The sequence below is a fragment of the Cetorhinus maximus genome, chromosome 7 (assembly GCF_964194155.1).
Source record: "Cetorhinus maximus chromosome 7, sCetMax3.hap1.1, whole genome shotgun sequence".
Classification (NCBI taxonomy): domain Eukaryota; kingdom Metazoa; phylum Chordata; class Chondrichthyes; order Lamniformes; family Cetorhinidae; genus Cetorhinus; species Cetorhinus maximus.
Genome location: NC_135885.1, coordinates 6,263,770 through 6,282,020, shown reverse-complemented (window position 1 = coordinate 6,282,020; position 18,251 = coordinate 6,263,770). Strand labels below are relative to the sequence as shown.

General features: G+C 44.7%; 1 protein-coding gene across 2 annotated transcripts in view; it reads right to left on the bottom strand.

Annotated features, from left to right (window-relative positions):
* The window catches only part of LOC144682565 (BTB/POZ domain-containing protein KCTD14-like), a 1,380,231-nt gene that overhangs the window by 83,306 nt on the left and 1,278,674 nt on the right, over nucleotides 1–18,251 (bottom strand). The window lies entirely within an intron of this gene.

Sequence of the window (18,251 nt, the reverse complement as noted above, 5' to 3'; positions counted from 1 at the left end):
TTGTTCCGCTATGAACCTGGTAATGGAGTCCGTGGTTCCCCAGTCGAGTTCCATAGCGCTATTTTGTTTCCCTGACGGCATTCTATTTCTATTTTGTCATCTATCGCACGGTCCTAACAACTTAGTTATCTGAGGTATATGTATATGCGGTTTAACAGGGCTCTGGCCTTCCTGCGCGGCTTCGGCTAAGGTTATATTTCAAACCCTAACCACGCCAGCACGGCTCCGCCTCCTCTTTTCGGTAGTGGTCCAGCCTTCCTGCGCGGCTTTGGTCCCGTTAGCCCACCTGCACGTCTCCATCTCTTACCCCTGGCGCCTCCTCTCTCCTGTCCTGAGTCCTCCTCTTGATTCTTTGATACTTGACCGGACCGTTCTCGGGTAGGCCAACTGCACTAATTACAGGTGGTAAATGAATATACTCACCCACTTTGCAGAGCCGTCCCGAGGATCCGATCCAAGTGCCCTGCTCGCAGCGCCAAATTGTTGTGGTGTCTTTGATGAAAGGACCACAGGGGACTCAGGTACAGGTTACGATCGTTTATTCGAGCAATTGCAAGGAGGGCACCATCTCAATGCAGCTTGAGACAGCACTCTGCTAAACTACAAGTGTTCATCATATTTATACATTACTGGTCACGTACAAGAATAGTTCCCAGATTTCGATCTTGTCAACATATAGGTTTACATTAAACAGACAAGTCTCTGGTACAAAGGTACATGCATCATCTGCCCCCAACGACACCCAGGCAGAAACCTGCCTTCCTATCTAAGCTGGGACCATCTGTCCTTCCCCTATCTGTTGAAGAGCACACTTAATCTATGTTACTGCCATTCCCTGACTCCAGTCTAACTCCTCTATCATATTTACATTCTTCTTCATCCGACATGGCCTTGCTGATGCTCGCAAGCCCTGAGAACGTGCAAGGTTCAGCATTCTCTCTGTCCCAGCCTGAACTTTAGATGTTAACTATTTAGCAATTGTGGTTTTGCATGCTGGGATATTTTAAGTCAAGTCCCTTGACCATTACTGTATTCCTTTATTTCCCCCCAACATTGTTAAAGATCAAAGGGTGGGGATGGGGGAGGTGGGGTCCAGGCTGTTGCATGGGGAAGAAGGTGCAATATGTTCACACCTATAGACAATATAAAGTGCATCTGTGCTGACTTTGGCTAAGCTCTTAATTTACATGTCATATAGAGAATGTCAGGTGTTGTAAATGGTTATACTTTAACTTTGGAGATGATGGACTGTACCCAGGGTGTACGTCACTTCTGCATTGAACATCGTGTGCTGTGGCTGTCGAGGCCAATTCAAGATTGGCAGTCCCTTCCACAGACGGTACAGATGAATTGTGTAATACTTTAAGGTTATAACATTTTAATTTCAAGCTAGACAGGAGTTGGGGATCTAGAGGATAGCTAATGATCATTTCTACCTGGGTACAAGGCCCATTGCCATGGAGATGGGCTTCGGAAAGGAAGAAGTCCATAGGATTGGGTTGCAGGTTTCTTAAGGCATCCCTGGACCTCTCGGACACAGTCAGTCTGCAAGAATCTGAGAGGGAGCATGGAGGGATAGGGGTAGCCGGTCTCCATTTCTCATGATGCTGAAAGTGGGTGGGAGCTTGCACACCGGTTGAAGAGACCAAGTTTGTGAGGATTTAAACAAGGCTGGAAGATTTGCCTGGCTTTGACTAGAGGGAGGAATCTCCAGGGTAACCCTCACCACAAAAGTCAGTTTGTGGGATCAGAAGTTATCTGGCTGGAAAAGGAAAAAGGAAGCAAGCCCTCAGGAACTGAGAATAGATTTGGACTGGTTCCTGGAGGATGAAGTATCTACTTAAGGGACAAAGTCACGCAGGGGGATTTTTGCTCACGTTAAATGGGTTTCTTTTCTGTAACTTAGAGTATAAGCTGCCTACTAAATAGTGTTTAGTCACTTTTGCTTTTACTTTATTTGTTACAGTAAAGGTCTTGAAATGTGAAATCTCGTGTGATCCTTCCTGTCAGTCACTGGAAATTCAAATACCTTCTTTAAAATTTATCAGCCTCTATGGGGATTTTAATAGGGGAAAACAAGGAATGGAACAGTGGGAGCTTCTTTCTTGGTCACGAAGAAGTTCAGTAGTAACCCAAAATCAGCTCATGAAATGGACTACCCAGACTAGTTTTGATGTATAAATTATGTTGCAATTCATTTTATTGATATCTTTGTTAGTGGGTTGGTGAAAAAGGCATATGGGACACTTGCCTTTATCAATCGAGGCATAGATTACAAAAGTAGGGAGGTCATGTTGGAGCTGTATAGAACCTTGGTGAGGCCACAGCTGGAGTACTGTGTGCAGTTCTGGCCGCCACATTATAGGAAGGATGTGATTGCACTGGAGGGGGTGCAGAGGAGAATCACCAGAATGTTGCCTGGGATGAAACGTTTAAGTTATGAAGAGAGGTTGGATAGACTTGGGTTGTTTACGTTGGAGCAGAGAAGACTGAGGGGCGACCTGATTGAGGTGTACAAGATTATGAGGGGCATGCACAGGGTAGATAGGGAACAGTTGTTCCCCTTAGTTGAAGGGCCAGTCACAAGGGGACATAAGTTTAAGGTGAGGGGCAGGAGGTTTAGGGGGGATGTGCAGAAAAACTTTTTTACCCAGAGGGTGGTGACGGTCTGGAATGCACTGCCTGGGAGGGTGGTGGAGGCGGGTTGCCTCACATCCTTTAAAAAGTACCTGGTTGAGCACTTGGCACATCATAACATTCAAGGCTATGGGCCAAGTGCTGGTAAATGGGATTAGGTAGGTAGGTCAGGTGTTTCTCACGTGTCGGTGCAGACTCGATGGGCCGAAGGGCCTCTTCTGCACTCTGTGATTCTGTGATTTGTATTCTACAATGCAAAATAACTGAAATATTGTACTGGGTCCATGGGTGATTACTGAGACACTCTAATCACAGAAAAATGCAATAATGCTTACAATGGAGAATTTGTCCAACCAAACTTGACAACCCTCCTGACAGTGTGGAGAAGGAATCAATGGAATGTGGCCCAACAGGTTTAATCCATGCCTGTGATAATGACAAAAACAACAACCTGGATTCGGGGAGGAATTCCGCAAGAGTTTATTGTTGTGTTATGTTCTTGTGGTTGTATATCCCGCATGACTTATTAAATAGTTTGGATGCCCTCCATTTTTTAAACCAATTTGCTGCCCTACTCACTTGAAGTTGAAGACCTGCTGAGTTTTTCCAGCTATTTTTGTTGTTGTTGTTGTTGAAGTTCATCAGTGTTGCTAAGCAGTGTCTCCTGTGTAAGGGTAGGGTTGAGTGGTGGTGTGGTGCTGGTGAAATGGGGCAGTAGCCTTCCAGTATCTTAAGCCATTTTACATGTTAACCAGCTGTGGTTCAATGGGTAGTGCTCTTGCTTCCAATTCAGAAGGTTGTGGGTTTAAGTACTGCTCCAGGGACTTGAGCATAAGATCAAGCCTGGTACTTCCAGTGCAATGCTAAGGGAGTGCTACACTGTCAGAGGCACCATCTTATGTGATGTTAAACCAGAACTCCATCTGACCGATCAGCTCAATGTAAAAGAGTGTGCCAGTGTTTTGAAGAGTAGGGGAGTGATCGCTGGTGCCCTAGCCATTATCTAATCATCCTCACCCTGCTGCTTGTGGGATCTTCCTGTGTGAAAGTTAGCTGCTGCATTTACTACACTAAAGCAGTGACTATACTTTAGTTATAAAACACTTTGGGATGTGAAAGGCGCTCTATTAATGCAAGACTTTGGGTTATATATGAGATTAAAATGGATTTTTGGATTCTTCTGGATGAAGGTCCTGGAAATCCAACACTTTCCCACAGGATTCACTGGGCAATGATCAGTCAAAGGAACCCCAACAGATCTTTTTTTTCCCCTTTCTCTGGCAAGTTAAGGGTTGTTGAGATCAATTGTGAAGAAATAACTTGCATTTCTATCGTGCCTTTCTTGGCCTCAGGATGTCCCAAAGTGCTTCACAGCGAATGAAGTACTTTTTGAAGTGCAGTCATTTTTGTAATGTGGGCAACCAATTTCTGCACAGCGCACTCCCACAAACAATAATGGAGTACTGACCGGATAGTCTGTTTTGGTGACATTGGTTGAGAAATAAATATTGGTGAAGACACTGCCAAGCGGTTCCCTGCTGTTCATCAAAATAATCTCACAGGATCTTATAGATTCAAATTAGTTTATAGACAGGATCTTGGGGGCAGTGTTTCTATGATAGACCGCACCACCAACAGTACAGCACTCAGAGACGTTTGGTAGTATAGAACTTGAGAACGGCTGAAAAGAGAGACATGCTGTTCAAGCTTTTCATCTTGTACTCATCAGGACAATTTACAAAGAAGCTAAATTGTAAAGGGAACAGCAGTTATACTGCATGAGAAGAGAGTGCTGGTTGGTTGGCAATTGGACACTTGCCAACCAATCAACATTCTCTTATGCAGTACAAATTTTTGTTCCTTTTACAATCTTGCGAATTGTCCTGATGAGTGCAAGATGAAAAGTTTGAACAGCATGTCTCTTTAGTCAGCAATACTCAAATACAGCATTCCCTCAGTACTGTACCCAAAGTGTTGGCCTATATTTTGTGCTCACTACTCTGGACTGGGATTTGAATGCACAACCTTCTGACTTGAATTTGAATGCACAAATCTGACTCGAGGCTGAGGTGCTATCCATAGCAGTGCCTAATACTGAGCTGAGCCAACAAGGCATGGCCAGGAATTGAACCTGGATCCTTCTGGCTTAGTGGGTAGCACAAGGAATGGTGCATTCGCTGTTGAAAGCCTCACCAGGAACTGGGTTTTATTTGCATGCAAGACACCACCAATACAGGAAAAGATATGAGGTGAACACATGGTTGTGAGATGACACCAAGCTTGTACATTGTACAAGGGAAAAAGAACCTGTGGCAGGTAACATGTTACACACGTGTTACATAATTTTGAGGTGAGGGAAGGAATGCGTCTGACTGAGAAATGATGGAATGATATCTTGATAAGGATACTGTGGAAGCCTGCAAGATCAAGTTTGGGAGCTTATGAGGAACGAGATAGTGAAGTTTACCAGAGCACTGACAACAGTGACATCTGGGATGAGGGCAATGACAGACAGGGGATACAGATTAGTTCTGGGAGTTCATCAGTGACTGAATGGCCAATATTGCAGCAGATGGACTTCAATGTGTGGAGGCCTGAGGCCATTCATTTTGGATCCCCAAAATATAAGTCAGAATCTCTTCTACATGGTGAGAGATGAGGAGCACTGGAGGGGCAAAGGGATTTGGGTGTCCATGTATACAAATCACTAAGAGCTTGAGGCCATCGAGGAAAAAGTAACAAAGTGGAAGTGAGATGTTGACCTTTATCTCAAGAAGGTTGGAATAAAAAAGTGAGGAAGTGATCTTCAGATATGAAGGATAAGCATGACAAGTTTCAGGAGCCTTGAATAATGAAGGATATTGTGAGATTAGTCAAAAAGAAAAAGGAAGCATTCGTAAGGGCTAGAAGGCTGGGAACAGATGAAGCCCGTGGAGAATATAAAGAAAGTAGGAAGAAACTTAAGCAAGGAGTCAGGAGGGCTAAAAGGGGTCATGAAAAGTCATTGGCAACCAGGATTAAGGAAAATCCCAAGGCCTTTTATACATACATAAAAAGCAAGCGGGTAGCCAGGAAAAGGGTAGGCCCACTCAGGGACAGATGTGGGAATCTGTGTGTGGAGCCAGAAGAAATGGGAGAGATACTAAGTGAATACTTCTCATCAGTATTCACCAAAGAGAAAGACTTAGCGGTCGATTTGTCTAGGGAAGAGTGTGTAGATAGCCTGGATCATGTTGAGATCAAAAAAGAGGAAGTGTTAGGCGTCTTGAAGAATATTAAGGTGGATAAGTCCCCAGGGTCAGATGGGATCTACCCCAGAGTACTGAGGGAGGCAAGGGAGGAGATTGCTGGGGCCTTGACAGAAATCTTTGTATCCTCACTGGCTACGGGTGAGGTCCCAGAGGACTGGAAAATGGCCAATGTTGTTCCATTGTTTAAGAAGGGTAGCAGGGATAATCCAGGAAATTACAGGCCGGTGAGCCTTACGTTAGTGGTAGGGAAATTATTGGAGAAGATTCTTCATGACAGGATTTACTACCATTTGGAAGCAAATGGGCGTCTTAGTGAGAGGCAGCATGGTTTTGTGAAGGGGAGGTCGTGTCTCATTAACTTGATCAAGTTTTTCGAGGAAGTGACAAAGATGATCGACGATGGAAGGGTAGTGGATGTTATATATATGGATTTCAGTAAGGCCTTTGACAAGGTCCCTCATGGCAGACTGGTACAGAAGGTAAAGTCGCATGGGATCAGAGGTGAGCTGGCAAGATGGATACAGAATTGGCTTGGTCATAGAAGACAGAGGGTAGCAGTGGAAGGGTGCTTTTCTAAATGGAGAGCTGTGACTAGTGGAGTTCTGCAGGGATCAGTGCTGGGACCTTTGCTGTTTGTAGTGTACATAAATGATTTGGAGGAAAATGTAACTGGGCTAATTAGTAAGTTTGCAGACAACACTAAGGTTGGATGAGTTGCATATAGTGAAGAGGATTGTCAAAGGATACAACGGATAGATCGGTTGGAGACTTGGGCGGAGAAATGGCAGATGGAGTTTAATCCGGACAAATGTGAGGTAATGCATTTTGGAAGGTCTAATACAGGCAGGAATTATACAATAAATGGCAGAATCCTTAAGTGTATCGGCGGGCAGAGGGATCTGGGTGTACAGGTCTACAGGTCACTGAAAGTGGCAACGCAGGTGGATAAGGTAGTCAGGAAGGCATATGGCATGCTTGCCTTCATTGGCAGGGGTATTGAGTATAAAAGCTGGGAAGTCATGCTGCAGCTGTATAGAACCTTGGTTAGGCCACACTTGGAATATTGTGTGCAATTCTGGTCGCCACATTACCAGAAGGATATGGAGGTGTTGGAGAGGGTGCAGAGGAGGTTTAGCAGGATACTACCTGGTCTGGAGGTTATTAGCTATGAGGAGAGGTCGGAGAAACTCGGATTGTTCTCACTAGAGCGACGGAGATTGAGGGGCGACTTGATAGAAGTTGACAAAATTATGAGTGGCATGGACAGAGTAGATAGTCAGAAGCTTTTTCCCAGGGTGGAAGAGTCAATTACTAGGGGACATAGATTTAAGGTGAGAGGAGAAAACTATAGAGGAGATGTGCAGGGCAAGTTTTTTATTGCAGAGGGTAGTGAGTGTCTGGAATTCACTGCCAGAGGAGGTGGTGGTGTTAAAGAGGCAGCTTGACAAATACATGAATAGGATGGGAATAGAGGGATACGGACCCCGGAAGTGCAAAATGTTTTAGTTGATGGGCAATATGATCGGCACAAGCTTGGAGGGCCGAAGGGCCTGTTCCTGTGCTGTACTTTTCTTTGTTCTTCTTTGTTCTTTGTATCCAATGAAACTTGGTCAGACTCCATCTGGACATCTGCGTTCAGGTTTTCAGTACTGAATCTCAGGAAAGATGTATTGGCTGGCTACAGAGCACATTCACCAGCATGATAATGGGGCTTAAAGGGTTACTTTTTGAGGACTGGTAGCCTAGTACAAGGTTTGTATTGCCCTGAGTTTATAAAGTTGAGGGGTGACCTAATTTGGCCCAATCACAGAATCCACAACAAGGGTTCATATCCTTAAAATTAAATCCAGGCCATTCAGGAGTGAAGTCAGAAAACACATCTGCACACAAGGTTAGTGGAAACTGAAATTTTCTCCCTCAAAAAACTGTGCATGTTGAAATTTTCAAGACTGAAGATAAGGTTATCAAGCAAGCAAAGATGGGTAAATGGAGTTGAAGTACAGATCAGCCATGATCTAATTGAATAGCAGGATAGCCTTGAAGGGCTAAATGGTCTACTTCAATTTTGAGGTGAAATGAAGAATTCACAAAAGTAAATTTTGTTCAGGTGATATTTTTTAGTAATTTGAGGATGCTAAGTGTAGCATGCTTGGGAGGAACAGGTAGCTTGGAGCCTATGGTTCCCAAAGCTCTCCACCACTAGAGGTTTTCCTCACCTCATGTTCGAGTCTGTTGTAGGCTCACTGATAGAGATTGATTGTTATGATTAGTCAACAACTCCATTAACCATGCATTAAAACCATACCTAGATCCATCAAGAACAACCCTATTCACCTTCTACCTCCCACCTCTTGGTACTGGATCTTAAGCGATTGAAGTGTCTCACTGTTGAAATGTGGCAGCTATTTTGCGCACAGCAAGCTCCCACGAGCAATAATGGGAATGTGACCAGATAATCACTTTATAACGACGTTGGTTAAAAGATTAGCATTGGCCAGGACACTGAGAGATCTCCCCAGTTCTTCTTTGAAATAGCGCCATGGGAGCATTTATGTCCATCTGAGAGGACAGACAGGGTCTTGGGTTAAGTGCTCATTCAAAACACAGTACCTTGGAGAGAGCAGTGATCCTTCAGTGCTGCACTGGGTAACAGGCTTATATTGCAAGGTTGGGGATTTTTAACCATGACCTTCTGACTGAGAGTGCTGCCTGCTGAGTCAAAGCTAACGAGGAAGGAGGTAAATGCCGTGCTGGTGATTGCAGTTATAAAAAAATTGAATTGAGTTAGGATAGGCACCAATGATGCTACTTACCTGTTTTATCTTAGAAGCATTAAGACTTATGCCATTTATGAGTTCCTTAGAACTAATCAGCAGAGATAACAAACACAATATGGATATAAAGGGATCAAACAATTCTTTAATGATATAACTTGCCACTGCTTAGCTGGCCGACTTCAGAGGTGTCAGCTGTGGCTCAGTTCATAGCACCCTCGCTTTTGAATCAGAGGGTTGTGGGTTCACGTCCCACTCCTGGAAACCAAGAACTGTGATTGTACTCGAAAGAGTTGCAATCTGTGACTGTTGATAACTTGAAAGAGTTTCAACCAGGGAAGTGAAAGGGTTAGCCTCAGTGCACCCAGAGTATTCATATGAACAAGGAGCAGGCGGAGGCCATTCAGCCCCTTGAGCCTGCTCCACCATTTAATAAGATAATGGCTGATCTGATAGTAACCTGAAATCTGCATCCCACCTACCCCTCTGATAACCTATCACCCCCTTGCTTACCAAGAATCTATCCACCTCTGTCTTCAAAATATTCAAAGACTCTGCTTCCACCACTCTTCCAAGAAGAGAGTTCCAAAGACTCATGACCCCCTGAGTGAAAGATTTTGCCTCACCTCTGTTTTAAATGGGCAATACCTTAATTTTAAACGGTGACCCCTAGTTCTAGGTTTCCCCACAACAGGAAACATCCTCTCCGCATCCACCCTGTTAAGGCCCCTCAGGATCTTATATGTTTCAATCAAGTTGCCTCTTACTCTTCTAAACTCCAGCGGATATAAGCCAAGCCTGTCCAACCTTTCCACATAATTCAACCCACCCATTCCAGGTATTAGTCTGGTAAACCTTCTCTGAACTGCTTCTAATGCATTTATATCCGTCCTTAAATGATCAATATTGTACACAATGCTCCAAATGTGGTTTCACCAGTGCCCTGTACAACTGAAGCATAACCTCCTTACTTTTGTATTCAGTTCCCCTCGCAATAAATGATAACATTTATTTAATTACTTGTTGCACTTGCACACTAGCCTTTTGTGACTCATGCACTAGGACACCCAGATCTCTCTGCACATCAGAGCTCTGCAATCTCTCACCATTTAGATAATATGCTTCTCGTTTATTTTTCATACCAAAACTAGAAATTGAAGGGGGAGGGAAGGGTAAAACTCCAAGAAGTATGACTAATGGGAAACAAAGCAGCAGGTTAGCGTGTGGGGGGGTAGATTCAACTTCATGGAAAATTATGACAAAACTGAAAAGAAGGGAGAGTCCAGGAGAGGCTATTAAAGTCCCCAGAACACAAAATAGAACAGAGTGTTTGGAAAGGGCTAGGAATCTAACTTCAAGCACATCAGATAAAGGGACGACAATGAGAAAGGGGACAGGAAATACAGGACTGAAGGTATTGTATCTGAATGCACGCAGTATACAAAATAAGGTAAATGAGCTGGTGGCACAAATTGAAATTGGCAGGTATGATGTGGTGGGCATCACGGAGACATGGCTGCAAGGGGATCAGGACTGGGAGCTAAATATCCAAGGATATACATCCTATCGAAAAGATAGGCAGGTTGGCAGAGGGGGTGGGGTTGCTTTGTTAGTAAGAAATGAAATTAAATCGATAGCAAGAAATGATGTAGGGTCAGATGATGTAGAATCTGTGTGGGCAGAGTTGAGGAACCGCAAAAGTAAAAAAAACACTATGGGAGTTGTGTACAGGCCTCCGAACAGTAGTCAGGATGTGGGGCACAAGATACACCAGGAGATAGAAAAGGTGTGTAAGAAAGGCAAGGTTACAGTGATCATGGGGGATTTCAATATGCAGGTAGACTGGGAAAATCAGGTTGGTAGTGGATCCCAAGAAAAGGAATTTGTGGAATGTCTACGAGATGGCTTTTTGGAGCAGCTTGTGGTGGACCCCACTAGGGAACAACAATTCTAGATTTAGTGATGTGGTATCTAGATTTAGTGATTTGATAAAGGAGCTTAAGGTGAAGGAACCCTTAGGAGGAAGTAACCATAATATGACAGAATTTACCCTGCAATTTGAGAGGAAAAAGCTGGAATCAGATGTAACAGTATTACAGTTGAATAAAGGCAACTACAGAGGCATGAGGGAGGAGCTGGCCAGAATTGACTGGGAGATGAGCCTAGCAGGAAAGACAGGGGAACAGCAATGGCAGGAGTTTCTGGGAGTAATTTGGGAGACACAGCAAAAATTCATCCCTAGGAAGAAGAAGCATACTAAAGGGAGGACGAGGCAACCATGGCTGACAAGGGAAGTTAGGGACAACATAAAAGCTAAAGAAAAAGCATACAATGCGGCGAAGAGCAGTGGGAAACCAGGGGATTGGGAAGCCTACAAAGATGAACAGAGGACAACTAAAAAAGAAATAAGGAGGGAGAAGATTAAGTATGAGGGTAAACTAGCCAGTAATATAAAAGAAGATTTCAAGAGTTTTTTTTAGATATATAAAGGGTAAGAGAGAGGCAAAAGTGGACATTGGGCCGCTGGAAAATGATGCTGGAGAAGTAGTAGTTGGAACAAAGAAATGGCGGAGGAACTGAATAGGTACTTTGCGTCAGTCTTCACAGTGGAAGACATGAGTGACATCCCCAAAGTTCAAGAGAGTCGGGGGGCAGAGGTGAGTATGGTGGCCATTACCAAGGAGAAGGTGCTAGGAAAACTGAAAGGTCTGAAGGTGGATAAATCACCTGGACCAGATGGATTACACCCCAGAGTTCTGAAGGAGATAGCTGAAGAATGGCGTTATTGGTGATCTTTCAGGAATCACTGGAGTCAGGGAGGGTCCCAAAGGACTGGAAAATCGCTAATGTAACCCCCCCTGTTTAAGAAGGGAGTGAGGCAAAAGATGGGAAATTACAGGCCGATTAGCCTGACCTCGGTCGTTGGTAAGATTTTAGAGTCCATTATTAAGGATGAGATTTCAGAATACTTGGAAGTGCATGGTAAAATCGGGCAAAGTCAGCATGGTTTCATCAAGGGGAGGTCATGCCTGACAAATCTGTTAGAATTTTTTGAGGAGGTAACGAGTAGGTTAGATAAAGGAGAGCCAATGGATGTTATCTACTTGGACTTCCAGAAGGCCTTTGACAAGGTGCCGCACAGGAGGCTGCTCAGTAAGATAAGAGCCCATGGTGTTAGAGGCAAGGTACTAGCATGGATAGAAGATTGGCTGTCTGGCAGGAGGCAGAAAGTGGGGATAAGGGGGTCCTTCTCAGGATGGCGGCTGGTGACTAGTGGAGTTCCGCAGGGGTCAGTGTTGGGACCACAACTTTTCACTTTATACATTAATGATCTAGATGAAGGAACTGAGGGCATCCTGGCTAAGTTTGCAGATGATACAAAGATAGGTGGAGGGATAGGTAGTATTGAGGAGGCGGGGAGGCTGCAGAAGGATTTGGACAGGTTAGGAGAATGGGCAAAGAAGTGGCAGATGGAATACAACGTGGGGAAGTGTGAGGTCATGCACTTTGGTGGGAAGAATAGAGGCATAGACTATTTTCTAAATGGGGAGAGAATTCAGAAATCTGGAGTGCAAAGGGACTTGGGAGTCCTAGTCCAGGATTCTCTTAAGGTTAACTTGCAGGTTGAGTCAGTAGTTAAGCAGGCAAATTCAATGTTGGCATTTATTTCGAGAGGATTATAATATAAAAGCAGGGATGTGCTGCTGAGGCTTTATAAGGCTCTGGTCAGACCACTTTTAGAATATTGTGAGCAATTTTGGGCCCCGTATCTCAAGAAGGATGTCCTGGCCCTGGAGAGAATCCAGAGGAGGTTCACGAGAATGATCCCAGGAATGAAAGGCTTAACATATGAGGAATGTTTGAGGACTCTGGGTCTATACTCGATGGAGTTTAGAAGGATGAGGGGGGATCTGATTGAAACTTACAGAATACTGAAAGGCCTGTATAGAGTGGACGTAGAGAGGATGTTTCCATTAGTAGGAGAGACTAGGACCTGAGGGCACAGCCTCAGAGTAAAGGGAAGACCTTTTAGAACAGGGATGAGTAGAAATTTCTTTAGCCAGAGAGTGCTGAATCTATGGAATTCATTGCCACAGAAGGCTGTGGAGGCCAGGTCATTGAGTATATTTAAAACCGAGATAGATAGGTTCTTGATTGGTAAGGGGATCAAAGGTTACGGGGAGAAGGCGGGAGAATGGGGTTGAGAAACTTATCAGCCATGATTGAATGGCGGAGTAGACTCAATAGGCCGAATGGCCTAATTTCTGCTCCTATGTCTTATGGTCTTATAAAATGGACAATTTCACATTTTCCCCACATTATACTCCGTTTGCCAGATCTTTGCCCACTCACTTCACCTATCTATATTTTTTTGTAGCCTCCTTATGTCCTCTTCACAACTTACTATCTTTGTGTCATCAGCCAATTTGGCAACCATCCCATCCATCCATTTATCCAAGTCATTTATATAGGTTGTAAACAGTTGCGGTCCCAGCACTGATCCCTCTGGCACACCACTCATTACATCTTGCCAACCTGAAAAAGACCCATTTATACCTACTCTCTGTTTCCTGTTAGCCAGCCAATCTTCTATCCATGCCAATATGTTACCCCCTACACCATGAGCTTTTATTTTCCACAATAACCTTTGATGTGGCACCTTATCAAATGCCTTCTTGAAATCTAAGTACAGTACATCCACCAGTTCCCCTTTATCCACAGCACATGTTACTTCCTCAAAGAACTCCAATAGACTAGTTAAACACGATTTCCCTTTCACAAAACCGTGTTGGCTCTGCGTGATGGCCTTGCACTTATCCAAGTGCCCTGCTATACCTTCTTTAATAATAGCTTCTAACATTTTCACAGAGTCATAAAATTTTAACGGCATTGAAGGAGACCATTCGGCCCATTGGGTCTGCACCGGCTCTCCAAATGAGCATTATGACCTAGTGCCATTGCCCTGCCCTTTCCCCGTATCCTTGCACATTGTTTCTATTCAAATAATCAGCTAATACCCTCTTGAATGTCTCGATTGAACCTGCCTCCACCACACTTCCAGGCAGTGCATTCTAGACCTAAACCATTCACTGTATAAAAAAGTTTTTTCTCACATCACATTTGCTTCTTTTGCAAATCACTTTAAATCTGTGCCCTCTTGCCCTTGATCCTTTTACAAGAGGGAACAGCTTCTCCCTATCTACTCTGTCCAGCCCCCTCTGATTTTGAACATCTCTATCAAATCTCCCCTTAGCCTTCTTCTCTCCAAGGGGAACAGTCCCAACTTCTCTAATCTATCTTCATAACTGAAGTTTCTCATCCCTGGAACCATCCTTGTGAACCTCTTCTGCACTCCCTCCAATGTGTTCATATCCTTCCTATAATGTGGTGCCCAGAACTGTACACAATACTCCAGCTGAGGTCTAACGAGTGTCTTATATGAATTCTGCATAACCTCCTTGCTCTTGTACTCTATGCCCCTATTAATAAAGAGCAGGATACTATGTGCTTTAGTAACTGCTCTCTCCACCTGTCCTGCCACCGTCAATGGTCTATGTACATATGCACCCAGGTCTTTCTGCCCCTGCACCCCCTTCAAAATTTCACCCTTTATTTTATATTGCCTGTTCATGTTCTTCCCACCAAAATGCATCATCTCACACTTCTCCGCCAACTTGTCTATGTCCTTTTGAAGTTCTTCACTGTCCTCCTCGCAATTTCCAACACTCCCAAACTTCGTATCATCCGCAAACTTGGAAATTGTCCCCTGCACACCAAGATCTAGATCATTAATATATATCAGCAAAAGCAAGGTTCCCAGTACCGACCCATGGGGAACTCCACTACAAACATTCCTCCACCGAAAAATATCCATTGACCATTACTCTCTGCTTCCTATTTTTCAGCCAATTTTGTATCCACATTGCTACTGTCCTTATTATTCCATGAGCAATAACTCTTCTCACAAGTCTGTTGTGACAGATGTTAATCTAACCGGCCTGTAGTTTCCTGCTTTCTGTCTCCCTCCCTTTTTGAATAATGGAGTTACATTTGCAATAATGGAGTTACATTTCTCTGGTGATTAGGGGCCTTGGGGTGAGGGGAATCATCCATGAGTGTTGGGGAGAGGATCCTGCTATCGGTCTGCCCAGCACCACCTTGTTTGAAAGCATGGTTAGAGGGTCTGCAGTGATGCCCCTGTAGTTAGGTTGAGAAGCAGTAAAAAAGGGTGTGATCACGCCTCTGGGGGTATTCTATAGGCCTCCAAAGAGTGAGAGAGAGAGGAGCAAATCAGCAGTGAAATCAGAGTGATATGCAAGAATTATAGAGTTGGTGATATTGGGGCACTTTATTTACCAAAATATCAATTGGGATAATGTTAGAATAAAGGGTAAAGAGGGGGTGAATTTTTGAAATGTGTTCAGGAGAACCTGCTTAACCCTATGTTCTTGGTCCAACTAGGAAGGAGGTATTGCAGACACTGGTGATGGGGAATGAGGTGGGTCAAGTGGACCAAGTGTCTGTGGGGGAGCACTTGGGTAAGAGTGATCATAGTATCACATGGTTTAGTAATGGAGAAGGACAGGGAAAAATCTAAAGTCAAACTTCTAAATTGGGAATGTGTTGAGACAGGATCTAGCTTGGGTGAGTGCAACCAAAGCTTGACAGGAAAAACTAACGCAACAATAGGTGATCTTAAAGGAAGCGATGCTTCAGGTACAGGCTAGGGTCATTCTAACAAGGGTGAAAGGTAGGTGAACCAAAGCCAGGGCTTTTTTGGATGATGAGGGACATAGAGAATATGGTGAAACAAAAAAAGAGGGTCTATGATGCATGTCAGGTGAATTTTTCAAGTGAGAACCTGGTCAAAATTAAGTTGAGAGGGGAGGCGAAGAGGAAAGTAAGCCTGGCATAGAGAGAAAATGAAAATTGGGAACAGAATGGCAGTCAACATAGATGGCATCTAAATTATAAGTGGGTAGTAAGAGGTGGAATGGGTCCTATTACGGACAAAGAGGGTCATATATGCTTAGAGACGCAGGACAAGGCTAGAATACTTAATGAGCACTTTGTATTGGTGTTACCAAAGGAGAGGAACCTGACGAAATATCAGTAGAAGTGGAGATGGTAGGCATAATGGATGGGGTGAAAACTGATAGCAAGGATGTATAGAAAAGTTGGCAATGCTCAGAGTGGATAAGTCACCTGGTCCCATGGCTTGCATCCCAACATGCTAAAGGAATTGGAGGGTGGAGATAGTGGAAAGGCTTACTGTAACCTTCCAATTTGCCCTAGATACAAGGCAGGTGCCAGAGCACCGGAATGTGGCAAATGTGACACCCTCATTCAAGAAAGGGTGTAAGGGCATCGCTTGTAGCTACGGGCTGGTCAGTTTTACATCATTGACAGGTTAGGTTTCAGAAACAATAATCCAGGAAAAAAAAGTTACCAGGAGAGGCTTGAGTTGATTAAGGAGAGTCAACGCAGTACATGTAAAACCTGACACTGTGCTTTCAGATGATGTCGCTGAGGGGCAGCATGTGGATCCGAAATAGGAGGGGCCAAGAATAGATCCTTGGGGCTCACTGGCGGTAACAGTGTGGGAGTGGGGGGAGAAGCCATTGCAAGTGATGCTCTGGCAAGATTGGCCTGCAGCGGGTGCACTGGATTGGCAGGGCAGCAGGCAAGTAGGATGGCACGGTTGGGATTGCTGTTTATAAGGACTTTTGCCTTGACAAGGCCTTTGGAGGATGCCCGGAGAGGCAGAGAGAGAAGCTGTTGGCTTACCCAGAAGGGAGGGAGTCTGGTGGACTGTGGCAGGAAAGCAGAAAGATGGGGGAGGACTGATAGGTTATGGTTGGAATTTGGGAGGAGCGGTGTATCTGAGAGGGAAGAAATGAGAGAGAAAATAAGTTTTTTAAAAAATACCCTTATTCCTGAAGCCATAAAATGAAAAATATTCAAGAAGATGTCAAATCATAGGACTATTGACCTCTCTGACTCAATTTCTGGTGATAGACTGTCCACCAATATCCATTACAAGCCTACCGACTCCCACAGCTACCTCGACTACAGCTCCTCACACCCCACTTCCTGTAAGGACTCCATCCCATTCTCTCAATTCCTTCGCCTCCGTCGCATCTGTTCTGATGATGCCACTTTCAAAAACAGTTCCTCTGACATGTCTTCCTTCTTCCTTAACTGAGGTTTTCCACCCACGGTGGTTGACAGGGCCCTCAACTGTGTCCGGCCCATCTCCCGCGCATCCGCCCTCACTCCTTCCTCTCCCTCCCAGAAACATGATAGGGTCCCCCTTGTCCTCACTTATCACCCCACCAGCCTTCACGTTCAAAGGATCATCCTCCGCCATTTCCGCCAACTCCAGCGTAATGCCACAACCAAACACATCTTCCCTTCACCCCCCCGGCGGCATTCCGCAGGGATCATTCTCTCCGGGACACCCTGATCCACTCCTCCATCACCCCCTACACCTCAACCCCCTCCCACGGCACCTTCCCATGCAACCACAGAAGATGCAACACCTGCCCCTTTACTTCCTCTCTCCTCACCGTCCAAGGGCCCAAACACTCCTTTCAAGTGAAGCAGCATTTCACTTGCACTTCCCTCAATTTAGTCTACTGCATTCGCTGCTCCCAATGCGGTCTCCTCTACATTGGAGAGACCAAACGCAGACTGGGTGACCGCTTTGCAGAACACCTTCGGTCTGTCCGCAAGCACTACCCAGACCTCCTTGTCGCTTGCCATTTCAACACACCACCCTGCTCTCATGCCCACATGTCCGTCCTTGGCCTGCTGCATTGTTTCAGTGAAGCTCAACGCAAACTGGAGGAACAGCACCTCATCTTCCGACTAGGCACTTTACAGCCTTCCAGACTTAACATTGAGTTCAACAATTTTAGATTATGAACTCTCTCCTCCATCCCCACCCCCTTTCCAATACCCCACCCCCCGTTTCTTTCCCAATAATTTATATAGATTTTTCTTTTCCCACCTATTTCCATTAGTTTTAAATGTATTTCCATCCATTGTTTTATCTCTACCTTTTAGCCTATTTCGATTCCTTCACCCCACCCCACCCCCACTAGGGCTATCTGTACCTTGCTCGTCCTGCTTTCTACCCTTAATTAGCACATTCCTTAGATAATATCACCACCTTCAACACCTCTTTGTTCTTTTGTCTGTGACATCTTTTGGTTATCTCCACCTATCACTGGCCTCTATCCAGGTCTACCCTCCCCACACCCCCGTTAAACCAGCTGATATTTCACCTCTTTTCTATTTTTACTTAGTTCTGTGGAAGAGTCACACCTACTCGAAACGTTAACTGTGTTCCTCTCCACAGATGCTGTCAGATCTGCTGAGTTTTTCCAGGAATTTTTGTTTTTTGTTTTAGCTCTTAATTGCCCCCCTCCCTCATCCTCCCCCTCGCCCTCCCCTTTTACCAAACAAACTGAGCCTCAATTCGCCAGGTCCGACCTCTGGGTCAGTCTTTTTTTTTCGAGGAAGTGTTTTTAATAATTGCAATAAGAGCAGTCCCACGGCGGGGGGGGCGGAGCGATTGGTGACT